At 43.9% G+C, this 15,111-nt stretch overlaps 1 protein-coding gene across 5 annotated transcripts in view; it reads right to left on the bottom strand.

Annotated features, from left to right (window-relative positions):
• sulf2b (sulfatase 2b) overlaps nucleotides 1–13,438 on the bottom strand; it is a 129,561-nt gene extending 116,123 nt beyond the window's left edge. For 3 of the 5 annotated variants that reach the window (XM_013136471.4, XM_013136470.4, XM_020051801.3), the window contains exon 1: nucleotides 12,858–13,438. The gene's annotated coding sequence lies outside the window, so the exon portion shown is untranslated. The remainder of the gene's footprint in view (nucleotides 1–12,857) is intronic. The other 2 variants (XM_020051800.3, XM_013136472.4) reach the window with 2 other exon arrangements.
• Nucleotides 13,439–15,111: the final 1,673 nt, after the last annotated feature.

Here is a 15,111-nt window from a genome sequence, read left to right as displayed (position 1 = left end):
GCTGACATTCAGAGAGTGATAGGGGAGGGAAAAACAGAGATACTTTGTGGATAACGGTTTTGTTTTCTTAGAATTTCAATTTTTTTTATTTTATTTACTATACCTTTCTAAATAATTAATTCTATTCAAAGAGGCAGAAAGAAGAGAGAGGAAAACAGGGAGAGAGAAAAAGGGAGGAAGGGAGAGAGACAGCGTGAGATTGGAGAGAGATTGAGACAACATTGTGAGCATAACCTCTATCCCTCTCTTTACATTTCCTTGTCTTTCCCACTTTGCAAAGATTTATATCACCGCAAATAGACCAAAATATGAAAAATGACTACATCTTGTGTGTAATGTCTACTTAAAATTGTAGATTTGTTTATTTTATTTGGTTTTTATTGTTATTTTTTTTTTTATTATTTATTATGGGTTTTTTTATCATTATTTTCCACTTACTTTAGCAATGTAAACAAGATTTCCCACACCAATAAAGCATTTAACATTGAAATTGAGAGACAGTGAGAGGAAAGAGACAGAGAGATAAGAAAGACAGGGAGAGTGGGTGAGCAACAGAAAGTGAAAGAGGAGGGGGTGAATGAGGCGGCGTTGTGGGGGGCAGAGGATCTCAGTGGAGCATGAAATGAAGGGCTTTACCTGGTGGCAGATAAAAGGGGGCTGAGTCTCTCACAAACACAGTGGGATGGACAGGTCTCTCCTTGGCTTCCCACCTCCACTACTGCCGATTCACTCTTACTTAACATTCTACCCCCACATCAAACTCCGTCCTCTCTCTTCTCTCACACTGGCGTTATCTTTTTCTACATTCTTCCTTCATAAGGTCCCTAAAGTTCTTTCATTATGCCTTGTGTTTTATCTCTTGCAGCTGTGAAGCTACATTTCTAGAAAAAAGAGTTTTGAAAAACCTTATTTTGGTTGCAGTTAGAACCCTTTTGTGTTCAGATCACAACCCTTTCAAAAGAGGATTATACCTTCACCAAAAATAATTATAGAAAAATGCAAAAAAAAATGTAATACTTTTTTTTACCCAAACCAACATGTTCTTGCGGAGAGCAAAGCAAGGTCTATCTGAACAGCGATACAGGAGTGTCAGAGTATAACGGTTCTCTATTACAGACATGGGTCAGTCTCCACAGAGGACAGAACAACAGAGAAACAGGAAGAGCAAGAGAGAGAAAAATACTTCCCTCAGATCATGCACTACCACAAAGAATTTGAAATCAAATGAAACATTAAGAAACTACCATATCTGTTAGGCAAACTAGCACAATGTGCAGTAACAATCGCGAGATGTGTGAACTGCCATGACAAAAGGGCATGCACAAACAACACTGTCAGCATTTTCACTATACATTTATTTACCTTTGTCATTGATACTCTCAACTATGTGCACATTTTAACAATAAATAACTAATAATATAACATCTGAAATGTCTTCATTCTTTCAAAAAAAATTGTCATGAAAATCTTTTTTTTTTTGGTTTTGATTTTCCACTTTCTTTTTCCACTTGCTTTTGCAAGAAAAACGCCCTTTCATTTGAAAGAAAAAGCATGGAAGAAAGAGTTAAGTTTCTGTACTTAAATCTATTGCTCCAGAGTAGAGGTGGCATCTATGACCATGCTGTCCTCCAGCTTCCCTCCCTCCACAGCTACCCTCTCACTCCACAGAGGAAACCCTTCCTAAATCAAAACGCTAGGTAGGTAGTGGGAGAATATGCAGCATGTGCGCAAAGAAAAACAAGCTGCATGTTTCCATTGGCTTAAAAGAGACAAAGTGGGAGGGGGAACGGGCATAAAGTGAAGGTGACGTTTGTCTTTCCATTGTGTGATAGTGTTAGGGAATTGGTAGTAGAGGTGGTGTCAGGGTGGTGCTAATAATGATGGTGTTAGGGGGGTGGTAGTAGTGGTTGTGTTAGGGGGGTGGTAGTAGAGGTGGTGTTAGTGGGGTGGTAGTAGAGGTGGTGTTAGGGGGTGGTGGTGTTTGGGTGGTGAAGATGTTAGGGTGGGGTTGGTAGAGGTGGTGATGCTAGGGTGTGGTGGTAGTAGAGTTCATTATTAGGTTGTGTTAGGGTGGTGTGAGGGTGGTAGTAGTTCCAGAACAACATGACATCACAGTTCCTCTAAAAGAGAAAGAAAATAACATTTGAAAGGCCTAATTCTTGGTATGGGAGAGAAAATGTTGACATTCCCACAGAATATTTCCAAAAGTTCCCGAAACGCAAAATATGATCCATTTTAATCCATTTTATGTCTACATTGAAAGAGCTTAGTAGAATTAAGGACAAAGACAGTTTGAGGGCAGCTGATAAGAGAACAACATATCACAAACATATCATGAAGAACTGCATGTGTAATGAGTGGCTGGAAGTGTGATGAGTTCTGAGAAAAGGCCTGAAAACTCTCTGTCACACTTCCTGTTGTGGTGGCAGGATCCTTCTGAACAGGCCGAGTCACACGGGTCAGTCGCAGCCCAGAGAACCTCTCCCTCAAAGGTCCAGAAACGCTACATAACCGCACAAATAGCATGGCTTATACACACACACCTTCACACAATGAAACACTAATGTGTTAACCAACACACACACGGTATTTGCACAATAAATCGGCGCGCACATGCAAAGACAAGCTAACATAAACACACGTGTGTTTACGGAATCCTGCACAAGGACATAGAAAAGGCCAGGCTTTCCAAACCTCTGGGGATCAGCACTGGCTGTGGATTAAGTCTGGCCTTCACGCTGTGCCCTTTCAGAAGGAGTCCAGAGAAATGAAAGGATACCCCTCGTCCCCTCCACACTGTTTGCCACGAACAATGTTAAAGTGCTTTCCGATACAAATCCAGGAAGTCAGCCCCTTTCAGGCTTTAAATCTGGATCAAACCTCATCTGTTCCGCGTCGCCTCTCCCTCATCACCTGAACTGCTTAGTCGTCTTATGTGAACTCCTCCAAGTCATGGTATTTGAAATGGTGTAAGTCATCTTATTTCAACTGCTGTTCTCTAAGTGTTCTTAGCTAAACGGCTCTGAAGTCATCTTTAATGTACAGCTCTAAGACACCTTCACTGAACTGCTCTACATTTTTCTCAACGAAAAAAGATGAAAAGGTAAATAAATCAACTGAATCCTTTGGAGGTATTCAAACCAGTCAATGTCAGTGCTGTGACGTAGTGTTGATGAAGACAGGTACGACAGGAGAGGACATGACTGTTATTAGTGTTGTGTTGCCATACACTGTGTAGTGTCTGTCACTGTAGGTCAACCGTGTTACAGTCACCTCTTGCCTGGAAAGGTTATGTACAGGGTGAATGTCACACTGTCTTTTACTGAGCAGACCTCGTCTTACACAGCCTCTTGCTGGATAAGTAACAATGTTTACAAAATTCACACAGGAAGGATTTTAGTGCACTTTAACATTCATAATACACACACAGTCCTGACAACAGTTGCCAGCTCATCACCAGTAGACACTCTACAAAGAACTCTAGACCCAGACACAGACAGACTGACTGATACAGACACAGATAGAGAGGCCCACACAGACACAGATAGATACAGACAGACCCATACAGACACAGATAGATACAGACCCATACAGAAACAGATTGATACAGACAGACCAATACAGACACAGATAGATACAGACAGACCCATACAGACACAGATAGATACAGACAGACCCATACAGACACAGATAGATACAGACAGACCCATACAGACACAGATAGATACAGACCCATACAGACACAGTCACAGCCCTAGCCTCCTGGCCACGGGGCAGAGAGAGAGAGGCTGGGTGACTAGGGCGGCGGACAGGGTTTAGAGTGCTGATATAAACAGGGGCAAGACCTTACAGAGCAGATAACATCCCTACATCAGCTCCAACATGGGTCAGATATGTACAGGCTTTTGGTTTAAATAATGAACAAAGGTAAAAAGCAGCAAAACTGAAGCCCCAGGTGTTCTCCTTCTACTACTCCATTACCATGTCTGCCTCCTCAGCCTCACAGGGTTGCCATGGCCGAGAGTCAGAGGCTTTCACCCTATCCACTACCCACCACCCCCAGCCTGACACACACACACACACACAAACACACACGCCAACACACACACACACAAACACACACACATGCCTCCCTGTATGGAGCCGGCGTTAACATGAATATTTCATCAAGCAGGTCCCAGGGAGAAAGTGTGTCTGGAAAGAGACTGGTGGACTCACTACAGACATAACGTTGAGGTGAGGGAAGGAACTGTAGAGAGGGGGAGAGGAAACGGGGAGCGACCTGCTGGTAAAGCGGAGAGGCCCACAGGTAGACAGGGGGGAGGGGCCTACATAAGGGTGGAGGAGAGGGGCCTGCTGTTAAACAGAGGGGAAGGGACTACAGGTAGACAGGGGGGAGGGGCCTACATAAGGGTGGAGGAGAGGGGCCTGCTGTTAAACAGAGGGGAAGGGACTACAGGTAGACAGGGGGGAGGGGCCTACATAAGGGTGGAGGAGAGGGGCCTGCTGTTAAACAGAGGGGAAGGGACTACAGGTAGACAGGGGCCTACAACTACACAGAGGAGAGTGGCCTACAGGTGGACACAGTGAAAGAACCTACACAAGGGCGGAGGGGAGAGGCCTGCTGGTAGACAGAGGGTAGTGGCCGAACAGAGGGAAGGGGCCCACAGGAAGACAGAGGGGAGGGGCCGCAGGTAGACAGAGGGGAGGGGCCAAACAGGTAGACAGAGGGAAGGGGCTGCAGGTAGACAGAGGGGAGGGGCCCACAGGAAGACAGAGGGGAGGGGCCCACAGGTAAACAGAGGGGAGTGATCACTGATTGTCTCTGTCCCATCCACTCTGCCACTCTCTAATTGCAATGACTGCCACCGTTACATCACTCTGCCTGTTGTCCTGCTCCGCTGGGCAGCCTCATGAAATATTCACAGTACTTTGGTTCAGCTGGCTCTGTTCCCTCTGGTTTGCTGTTCCCTCTACACACCAGTGCACTGAGGCCTCTGTGTTTGCCCACTCTGGCCATGCTGTGTCTGAGTAAATGATGTGTGTTTGTGTGTGTGTGCACTTGGGTCCACACATGTTTTTTGCATGGTACTCAGAACAGAAGGTGGAGTGAAGAGGTACAGCCAGGCGTGTTAAAGCAGGAAACAGAGAGGGAAACAAAAGCCTGATTTCCTGATAACTCAAACTAAACTCTTCCACCATGTCATCATTTGCCACAAACTTCAATCTGAGACTGCCAATCTTGAGGTTTGTGGTCATGTTAAATGGATGTTGTACAAGACATGTAATGAGTCATTATACAACTAATTAGACTTTTAAATCCAATGACACATTTAGAAAAGTCACGTGTTTTAAAACACGTGTTCTGTTTCTGGCCCAACTAACTGGTTTCTGGGTCCATCTAAAACACTTACAGTTATTCCTGATTGCTTACAAGCGTCGAACAATACAGAAGTTACAGTAACAAAACTCTTCACACAGTCAGCAAAACAGAAGTGTATGCAAACCAAACTGAATCATTTCTCATTGCGTTCACACAAAATGTATTCAATGAACACATTCTCCAAAATCCATGGACCCTTTTTCTCATTCAAACTCAACCACCTACAAAACAATTTATACAACAGCACGTTTTCTCAAATGCTTACAACACTGTTCTCAAAACGGTTAAAAACACATTCAAAACAGAATGCAACTGTTGTGCATTTCTGCAGTAACCAGATTGAAATATAAAGAAAATGTTTGATATTTGTTAGAATATTTTCATTATATTAGAATACTTAATCAATCCAAACACAGTTGATTGTAGTTTCAAACGAAAACTGACCCAAGTGTTGTACACTGTGCCTTTTGAGAGAAATGGCGAATGTGTGAAAGAACTCTGGTACCAATATATCCAGGTAATATGTCTGTTCAATAACCAAACACATACTGTACAAATAATGTAAAGTACTGTAAAAAAAACATTACTGTTTTTTTAAAGAGTAATGGAGATGGAAGCCAGTCAAACAGCACATAAATTCATCTTTGTGGATGAAGCTGGATTCAACCAGTCAAAAACACACCGCAGGGGAAGAAATGTGATTGGATAGAGAGCCACCATGGATGTCCTAGGCCAGAGAGGAGCTAACATTACAATGTGTAACATTACAAACCACTCATTGGCCCCTACAATACACAGAGGCTAGTGATTATACTATACTAGTTGATGTTTGTTTGTTGTTGCAGCCCTGGAATTTGAGTAAATTTGTTTTTTATTTGAACCTAAAATGTTTCCTAAATTAAAATGTACTATATGCAAAGATGCATAAAAAATTAAGGATATTCGTTCAAATTGCTGCGTTTGTGATTCATTCTTGTTCCATATACTTTAGTAAAGTCATTAAAGTGTGGTGTTTTTCTTATTCTATGATCAAATACTGATTTATGTGAAAAATAATAAAAAAAAACTACAAGCTAAAACGTTGTCAATTATGTAATGATCCCTGTTGTTAGTGTTTTTTAGGTCAGTGTGTTTCTGAGTGAGAATTGTTGCCAGTGTTTTGGTGGAACAAGCTTGTTTTGAGACATGTATGGGGGTGAGATTAACTGTTTTGCAACAATGCATATTGGTAATGCACACTGTGAGAAGAGTTTTGTTGTTGTGGTTCCAGTATTGACGGATCCTTATAAGCAATTGAGAAAAACTGTAGTATTTGTGTGAATTCTAGCAATTGTCAATGAGGTACCACATACACAATCATTTGGAGAAGTAAATATATGTGGGAGTGGCATCATGTTTAGTCAGAGAAAATTGCTTGGGTAGCTGGACAAGCAGAATGACAACTTGACACTATAGAGTCACTACTGGACAAATACATTGGCAAAATTCCAAATATTTAAGGATTGTCTTCATGTTCAGATTAGTATTAAGTATGGTCCTTATGTAACTTGTCAGTATACGGTACCAGTCAAAAGATTGGACACACTTACTGGGAGGGTAAGTAAACTTTTTCCTGGAACTGTATATATAGGGGAACGGCCTGAAGAAAAGTGGGCAAAGAACAATCTAACTCACCTGTTATCAGTAACTGCGGTCTTGTCTCTCTTGCCTCATTGTAAGCAGGAACCCAACATCAGCCTTTACTTTCCTGACTTTGGCTAGTGTGAATGGTTGAGCTTCAGAGATCTCAGTCTGATTATTTCCCCATTCAGTTACAGAAATACTCAGAGCTTTATGATTTTATTGTCTAGTTCTGAATTCCTTTGTTGTCCACAGACAGGACCGGAAGATTTTGTTCATATTTTTACGCACCATCTGTTTTGTTCATTTTGTGAGATACTCCGAAAAGTAAAAGAAGAGCATCACTCCAATATATTACTAGACCTCAAACACTTATCTGGTCTCATTATTTTCAACCATCCCCCCACTTTTCGGAAACGGTATTTCCAACCCAATAGTATTCTGCAGTTGGTTCCAGGTTGTCTACTAATCATTCTGATGTTCTTCGGTTCTGTTCATTCCTGTCCTTTTCAGAGGAACCTAGAGTAAACACATTTGGCCTTGGTACCGCTGGATTCACACAACACAGTGAAACCATGTCCACCGAGAACACACACACTCTGCCGCTGATCACTGCAAACTAACAGACACAGAGAGAACACACACACACTGCTGCTGATCACTGCAAACTAACAGACACAGAGAGAACACACACACTCTGCTGCTGATTACTGCAAACTAACAGACACAGAGTGAACACACACACTCTGCTGCTGATTACTGCAAACTAACAGACACAGAGAGAACACACACACTCTGCTGCTGATCACTGCAAACTAACAGACACGCGTTGGTGTTGTGGTGTACAACAATGAAAGAGAAGCCCTTTCTACTGTACACATTTGAACTTTTAATGCTTCATTCTTTAAATGGCACTTGGTACTAAAAACATCCCTCTCCATCAGTTTAACCCCAGTCCTCTTGGTACTAAAAACATCCCTCTCCATCAGTCTAACCCCAGTCCTCTTGGTACTAAAAACATCCCTCTCCATCAGTCTAACCCCAGTCCTCTTGGTACTAAAAACATCCCTCTCAATCAGTCTAACCCCTGTCCTCTTGGTACTAAAAACATCCCTCTCCATCAGTCAACCCCAGTCCTCTTGGTCCTAAAACATCCCTCTCCATCAGTCAACCCCAGTCCTCTTGGTACTAAAACATCCCGCTCCATCAGTTTAACCCCAGTCCTCTTGGTACTAAAAACATCCCTCTCCATCAGTTTAACCCCAGTCCTCTTGGTACTAAAAAAATCCCACGCCATCAGTTTAACCCCAGTCCTCTTGGTACTAAAAACATCCCGCTCCATCAGTTTAACCCCAGTCCTCTTGGTACTAAAAACATCCCGCTCCATCAGTTTAACCCCTACCCTCTTGGCACTAAAAACTTTCCTCTCCAACAGTTTAACCCCTGCCCTCTTGGTATTAAAGGTTAAAGGGGAAAACCAAAACTTAGCAGAGGGAACAGAACACACAATGTCTTTCACAGCCATGCACCACAGAGACTCACCACTAGTCAACCAAATGTCAACAGTAGAAGGATTGAAATTAATAGGCACAAATTACAATGCTGTTCCATCTCACTAAAGGACTCATTAGAAATCCAATAACAGAGAATATACACTGCCCTGTTGCTTTGTTGTGGAGAAAGAAAACCTAATGAAATTCAACACTACTGTTGTTTGCTCCTTGGGGTTTAAGGCCGGGTGTTTTGTAACAACTGCTTATGTAAAAAGGGCTTAATAAATACATATGATTGATTGATGAGGCGGTGTACATGGAGGCGGTTAACAGTATCATTGGACGGTCAATGACCACGAGAAATGCCTGCATTTCTGACATGCTGGGTATTTACGTTTGTTGACGTTTTTGTCTTTGCACGTTTGAGTCTGACACTGCACGTCGGTGTAGCCATGCATGCGTGTGTGCGCTTGTGCATGTTCCCTGGGCCTCGCCACAAAGAGATAACGAGCGAAAAAAGCGCAGGATCCCCCACTGACACGTGAAACAAGGTCAACCCACTAAACATCTATGTGCTGCGTGAGCAGGCCTGCGTGACGCAGCCGCCCCGACCTCCAGGCGCTCCCAGGGACCCAGCCGTTGAAACACACAGGCTCCAGTGTGTCCACGCGCACGCTCAGAGTGTGCCACGGGAAACGCTCTCACACTGTCGCACGCTCTCACGCACACCAACGCAGTCCCACACCCACACGGACGCTAACACACACGCACGCCGACATTGGTTCCACGGGCACACGCTGTCCAGACTTTTAACCGCCCCTTTAGGGCTTCGTATGTGACAGAGCTATTGTCACAGAGCTATTCTATTTCAGACACACAAACAGTCTCTGGATGTGTTAGTTCAATAGGTTAGCAGAAGCCACTGGAACTGCAACCAAACAGACCGTCAGATTCTGCCAAATAACTGGAACCAGGGGACCACGGGGGGTAGAGAGGACAATCACCATAATGAATAGTGTACCTGATGTCTCTCTGTGTGATTCCAGCTACATAGAGCCGAGACCACATCTGACAACAAGCCATTGTCTCTGTTGATGTGTGCAGCAGGTGGTGGGAGCTGGTAGACTCCACCAAGCTGTAACAGAAAAAAAGAGCGCAACGGCGTTCGTGTGGGAGAGAGGATGTGGGGGTGTGTGTGGGAGGATGTCTCTGTGTGTGTGTGTGTGCGTGCGTGTGTTGTATTGAGCATACAACAGCTGTGTTTTTGGATCAATATATCCCGATACCACACCAAACGACTCCCAATGTAATAGAACCAGAAGTTAAACTCAGAGGAAATATATTTGCGGCATCTTATTTTAGTTCTTTTTTTGTCTTTCACAATTAGACACATTTTTAGAAGCGCAACTTAATACAACTCGATGAAAACAGGTTGATCAAGTGTTAATATTCTATCATAAATTGTTTAACAATAAAAAAAAAGAAATCCCATAAAGCGGTTAAATACAATTATTAACTGTCAAATTAACTGTCAAATAACCGTAGAAGGGTTCATGGTAACAGGGCTGGCATTTTCTTCTCAAATTGTTAAATTGTTGTTATGAATTGCATGATTTTTTATAACTGAAATAAATGTCAAAGCAAGAAAATAGCTATGATGGTGAAACTTTGGGAGGAACTTGGACAAAAAGGCTAGAAAGGGAATTAAATACTCTGATGCACTGAATTCTCCATGTTAAGGACTATTAAAGGGCACTTCATTCAATGTAACAGGAATTTATTATAAATATTGGTTTACAACTTCTAAACCCTTCAGTGTTTTAATAAAAAGTTATTGCACATTTCCCACGCGTTAGTCCTGGCTGGAACTCCTAATGTCAAGCACACTTCTTTCATTCCACTGCTCAGGCATTAACCGGACACACCCACCGCACGGCCTCATGCAGACCTGACAGTTCTGGGTTAATGGAGACCTGCACAGCTCATTCAGATCAAGTCTAGCTGGCAGAGAAGACAATAAGCCATTTTAAAGCTCATTTCCTGAGAATCTACACATTGAGCCTTTTAGCAGGTCCAGTCATTATTATTCATATTATTCATATAACAAACATGTTACTGCAATTCTACATACTATTTGACATGTGAGTTCCTTTGAAACCAGATCGAATCCTGACAAAATCTCCGAAATGATCACTAATAATCACTTATATCAGTATCCACTGCAGGTATTGACCTCATTCTGGGTCCAGATTGGGCCTATGTTCTTGACTATTGAAAATGGATGTGTATCTATGAGTCGTCACAATAAATGTGAATACTCCGAGCCTAGAAATGATTTAAACATAGGTTTCCTTGCAGTTACATGTAACTAAATGGCTTTACAACAGTTCCCAACAGGGGTCCACTTCAAGAAATGCCAACTTGTTCTCTACAGAAGTATCAGAGTGTGACTACACGGCCAGAGCAGAGTATCAGAGTGTGACTACACGGCCAGAGCAGAGTATCAGAGTGTGACTACACGGCCAGAGCAGAGTATCAGAGTGTGACTACACGGCCAGAGCAGAGTATCAGAGTGTGACTACATGGCCAGAGCAGAGTGTCAGAGTGTGACTACATGGCCAGAGCAGAGTATCAGAGTGTGACTACACGGCCAGAGCAGAGTATCAGAGTGTGACTACACGGCCAGAGCAGAGTATCAGAGTGTCACTACATGGCCAGAGCAGAGTATCAGAGTGTGACTACATGGCCAGAGCAGAGTATCAGAGTGTGACTACATGGCCAGAGCAGAGTATCAGAGTGTGACTACACGGCCAGAGCAGAGTATCAGAGTGTGACTACATGGCCAGAGCAGAGTATCAGAGTGTGACTACACGGCCAGAGCAGAGTATCAGAGTGTGACTACACGGCCAGAGCAGAGTATCAGAGTGTGACTACACGGCCAGAGCAGAGTGTCAGAGTGTGACTACATGGTGCGTTTCCATTCCAGTGGCTGAGGTAAACCTCGGAGCCCAAACTTCACACCATGCAGGCCGCATCTGACACTGTTTGTGATGGTGGGAATTTAGTAACCCAGTGTAAATAGCCTGGGCAAACAACCTGGGCCATCCTTAGCAATACTTGTCAGATTCCCTAAGTCAACAAAGCACATGGTTGACTAAACACAACAGTGATAGAACAGGAGAAACCACAAAAACATCTGAAATTCAATCCTTTTGTTTGAATAATTCAAAGGAAAAATATAGATGTATGTACATAACGTATAAATAATATATAAATAATATGTTTTATTTTGTTCGTTTTTTCTTTACTTTCTGGAACAGAGGGAAGCTGCAAGTGGGAAAGAGACAGGTTGTGTCAATGGTCAGTAGGTTGGATGCCTATACCATAGACCCTACACCACCCGAAAGACTGACACACCACCATACAGACAACCCCATTCAACCCTACACCACCCTAAAGACTGACAAAACCCCATATACACACAATAGACCACCCGAACAACCTCACACCACCTTAAAGACTCCCAGACCACAATATAGACATTTAGGCCACTGTATAAACATTTAAACCACCCTAGAGAATCCTGAACCACCCAAACTCTCTAGACAACAAGACTAGCCTACAGACCTCTAGATCAACCTATAGACTGCCAGACCACTCTACAAATCCAGACCAGTCTACAAACAACCAGACCACCTTATAAAGTTTAAGACGTGTGTATATACTGCTAGACGTTCTGTTTATATAAGTTATCAGGAGTGTGATAAACTATCAGTAACACAATCTCTATTTTAGTTCCCTTCGATCAACAACAACTGATATGCATTCGGCTCTCCAAGTAACATACACGGCATTTCTCTATCACAGCAGCACATTGCATAGCTGCTCAACAGGGAGTCAGGGGCTGATACATATGGGGAGTGACAGCTCCAGTCTGTCCAACAGCCCAGCACTACCTCCACTCCCCATCTCTCTCCCTCCCTCACTCTCTCTCTGGCAGTGAGTCTTCCTTTCTCTCAACAGCCCTGCTCCTAGTTAACAAAAGCAAGCTCCCATGTGCTTAAAAGCACAGACATGCAAAAACAAGGGGATCCTCAAGGAGATTAAACTTACCAGAAAGCAACATACAGCATGCACGCAAAAAAAAAACAACCTGGCTCCTTTAAGCCAACCACGTCCACTGCAGTACTGTGTAACTGTAGCTGTAGAGAGTTAGCCTTGTTGCGCTACACTACCTCCTTACAACTCCCAGACCCCAGTTACATCAGCACAGCCAGCAGGAGCAAGTGCAGAAAACAGAGAATAAAGACAGAGAGAAGGGGGAGAGGCAGCGACGTGAAAAGTAGGGCGAGCCACTGTACCTCATACGGCCGCAGGTCCTGACAATGTCTGTCTGTCCCGGGATACTGACCCAGTAGCGCTGGTGGAGGGGTACTGACCCAGTAGAGCTGGAGGAGGGGTACTGACCCAGTAGAGCTGGAGGAGAGGTACTGACCCAGTAGAGCTGGAGGAGGGGGAGCTGGGCTGGGACCATCAGTCACACATCACCATGCACCGTCCCCTTCTCTTGTACGGCCCAACTGTCCTCGTCCTGCTCTGCTTTACTCCAACTCTGCTCCCCCTTCTCTCTCTCTCTCTTTAGCTTGTTGCCTGACAGGCTGACTGACCACGTTCTCCAATGCTAAAGGAGAGAGAGAGAAAAAAAAAAGCCCTATAGACACACTGAGACAGGAGGAGGGAAAGGAGAGGGGGAGTTTAAAATGAAGAAAAAAGAGGAAGTCCCTCTCAAAAGTTACGTTTCTCTCTCAAGCGCTCTCTCTCCCTGTCTCTATCTCCCTGACGTGGTTCCAGAGTTCCCAGTGAACCAGCAGCGGTGTGGCGCCGTGGCTGAATCATACAGACCTAGCCATCTGTTGAAACATGCCTGCCTCTTCACTCTCTTACTGCCTCACTCACAGAGCAGGAGAGTGAGAAGGGGGAGGGATGTTGGGAGGGCAGGGGAGGAGGGATGGGGTGAATAGGGAGAGAGGGCTGTACTGCCTTCTGGTGCCCAATCTGAAAACAGAACACTTTCCCTTGTAAGGTGAGTAAAGACAGAAAAACAGAACGAAATAGAGAAGTAGAGCGACACAGAGGAACTGGGACAGAGACAGACTTGAAAAAAGAAAGACAGAAATAAATGAATTAGTTGGAAACCAGTTGATTAGTAAGACAGTGGGCTGAGGGGGCAAGTGCAGTCGGGTAGGGGGAGGTGACATGGACAGAGCTTAGTTCAGACGGTCTGTGTTCACGGGGGTTCATGTGGCTGGTACCTTTTGGGCTTAATGGCCTGTGTAGGACTGAAGAGGACAGAGAGAGAGGGAGGAACACGGGTGCCATGTTACACTGTGACCCATAGCACAGATACCAGGAGAGATTTGTAGCTCTACAACAATAAAACACACATACCAAAAAACAAACCCAGAACACATGGATACACCAAACTAAAACATTCAGATCCACAGAGCCAAGGTCTCGGCAGTAGCACAGAAATAAACACAGAAAGGCAATAAACAGAAAAGGTCTCACTGAAGAGGGGCCAACATAATTTGTCCATTTCAGGAAGCTCTTGGGATCTGCCTGAATGTCACTGGTCAGGGATGGCCGGGCACACCACTGTGTGTGTCTGAATGCTTGTGTGTGTGTGTGTGTGTGTGTGTGTCTGAGTGCTCGTGTGTGTGTGTGTGTGTGTCTGAATGCTTGTGTGTGTGTGTGTGTGTGTGTGTGTGTGTGTGCGCGTCTGAATGCTTGTGTGTGTGTGTGTGTGTGTGTGTGTGTAGGTCTGAATGCTTATTTGTATATGTGTGTTTTTGTGTGTGTGAGAGAGTGTCTGGTTGTGTTTTTGTGTGTGTGTATGTGCGTGCGCATGTACATTATATAGGGCTAATTATTTAAACAGAAGAGAAATACTTGGGCACATTTCCAAATGATACCATTCATCCGCAATCCTGTTTGCCCAGACCTTCCTCTCTGTCTGTTTCTTTCCCTCCCTTTTTAAAGCTCTCCATCTGGTCTTCCCGATGGTTAGGCTTTAAGTCCCCTCCTTGTTCCCTCTATCCCACCCTTAAAAACTAGCATGGGAAAAGTTCTGGCCAGACAGGTCTAGCCTTAAGGAGTTTGCCCTTACTTTATCCTGACTAGTGTTAGAGAGGGAAAGCGAGGTTCTGTCACTATGAATGTACACAAGCCTGTGACTCAGTGGCTCTGAGGTACTTTCTTTATCCTGTGTGTATGACTGAAGGGTTTCAGGCAGTTCCGTAAGGACTGTTCAACTGACAGGGGAGAGAATGAGAACACTAACCCAGTAGGAGCTAGCAGCAGCTTACAGCCTGCAGCTGGTTCTGACCTCAACCTTCGTGCAGATACAGGGAAAAAATAAGAATGAGGAAGGTTTGAGATCAAGTGGAGAGCAGCAAGTCTGTACTACTAACTTATTTAAGTTACCCGACAACACCCAACATGATATTCTGGATTCATGGAATCCTGTAGTTCCAGACTGATGCTATCTCATTGTAACGTCAAGAGATATGAGACTGACACTATCTCATTGTAACATCAACAGATAAAATAAAAATA

The sequence above is a fragment of the Esox lucius genome, chromosome 12 (assembly GCF_011004845.1).
Source record: "Esox lucius isolate fEsoLuc1 chromosome 12, fEsoLuc1.pri, whole genome shotgun sequence".
NCBI classification, from domain to species: domain Eukaryota; kingdom Metazoa; phylum Chordata; class Actinopteri; order Esociformes; family Esocidae; genus Esox; species Esox lucius.
This window is presented reverse-complemented; position numbering and strand designations above follow the sequence as displayed.